This window comes from Silene latifolia, chromosome 9 (assembly GCF_048544455.1).
Source record: "Silene latifolia isolate original U9 population chromosome 9, ASM4854445v1, whole genome shotgun sequence".
NCBI lineage: Eukaryota > Viridiplantae > Streptophyta > Magnoliopsida > Caryophyllales > Caryophyllaceae > Silene > Silene latifolia.
The window spans coordinates 29,655,799-29,656,723 of record NC_133534.1 but is presented as its reverse complement, the minus strand read 5'-3'; the positions used below and the strand labels follow the sequence as shown (position 1 = coordinate 29,656,723).

General features: G+C 44.1%; 1 non-coding gene across 1 annotated transcript; it reads right to left on the bottom strand.

Annotated features, from left to right (window-relative positions):
* Positions 1–428: 428 nt before the first annotated feature.
* Positions 429–537, bottom strand: LOC141603877 (small nucleolar RNA R71). The gene has a single exon (XR_012525718.1). It is a non-coding gene; the product is annotated as a small nucleolar RNA R71 (small nucleolar RNA).
* Between the last annotated feature and the right edge of the window lie 388 nt (positions 538–925).

Here is a 925-nt window from a genome sequence, read left to right as displayed (position 1 = left end):
ACAGTTAGAGGACAGGTTTTTGAGAGGAAGACTTGAGTACTCTCATTTTGGAGGTCATGGCTACGATATATGATAATTTTCAGCTAAAGGAGCACCACCTTCCAAAGGGGCAACAGTTACCTACCCCTTCTACCGGTAAATTCGAGTTTCGTTCCTCTTATATTGATTTAGTGGAACGGAATCGGTTCATGGTCTACCAGATGAAGACCCCTTGAAACATATGGAAATCTTCACGGACTATTGCTGTTCAATACCTATACCGGAGGGGGTAACTCAAGATGAAGTAAAGGGGTTCATGTTCTTATACTCCTTGAAGGATTCAGCGCGAGATTGGTACCGCTACCTTGACAGGGTAGCAGCTGGAGTCACGGACTGGACATCTCTAGCATTAGCCTTCTACAAGAAGTACTTCCCACTTTCAAAGACTGACTCCTTGAGAGGTAAAATCACGAGTTTTCAGCAAGGAGCCGATGAAGATTTTTGTGAAGCCTGGGGACGTTTCAAAAGTTTAGTCCGAGCTGTCCCTCACCATGGTTTCCAGCAATGGTATCTCTGCAACCTATTTTATAATGCTTTATATGATGATCACAAGGTCATTTTGGATGCAGCTGCGAATGGTAGGTTCCAAAATAACACCGGTCAAAGTAAAGGTTGGAACACTATTGAGGAGATGGCAGTCCATAGAGCTGAGTTTGGTAGTTCGCGTGGAAATTCGCCAAAACAAAGTGATGAAATGAGTGCCGTTATGACACTTATTACTTCTATTACTGCCCGTCTCGAGAAACTCGAGACTTCTGAAGCTTCCAAAGGGAAAGTCGAAGTTCCTGTCCATAATTCAGATGAGACCGCGGAGTTGAGAGAAATGGTCCAAATTCTTTTGGTTCAAGTGGCGAATATGGAAGCAGCCGGGATAGAGTCCTCAAAG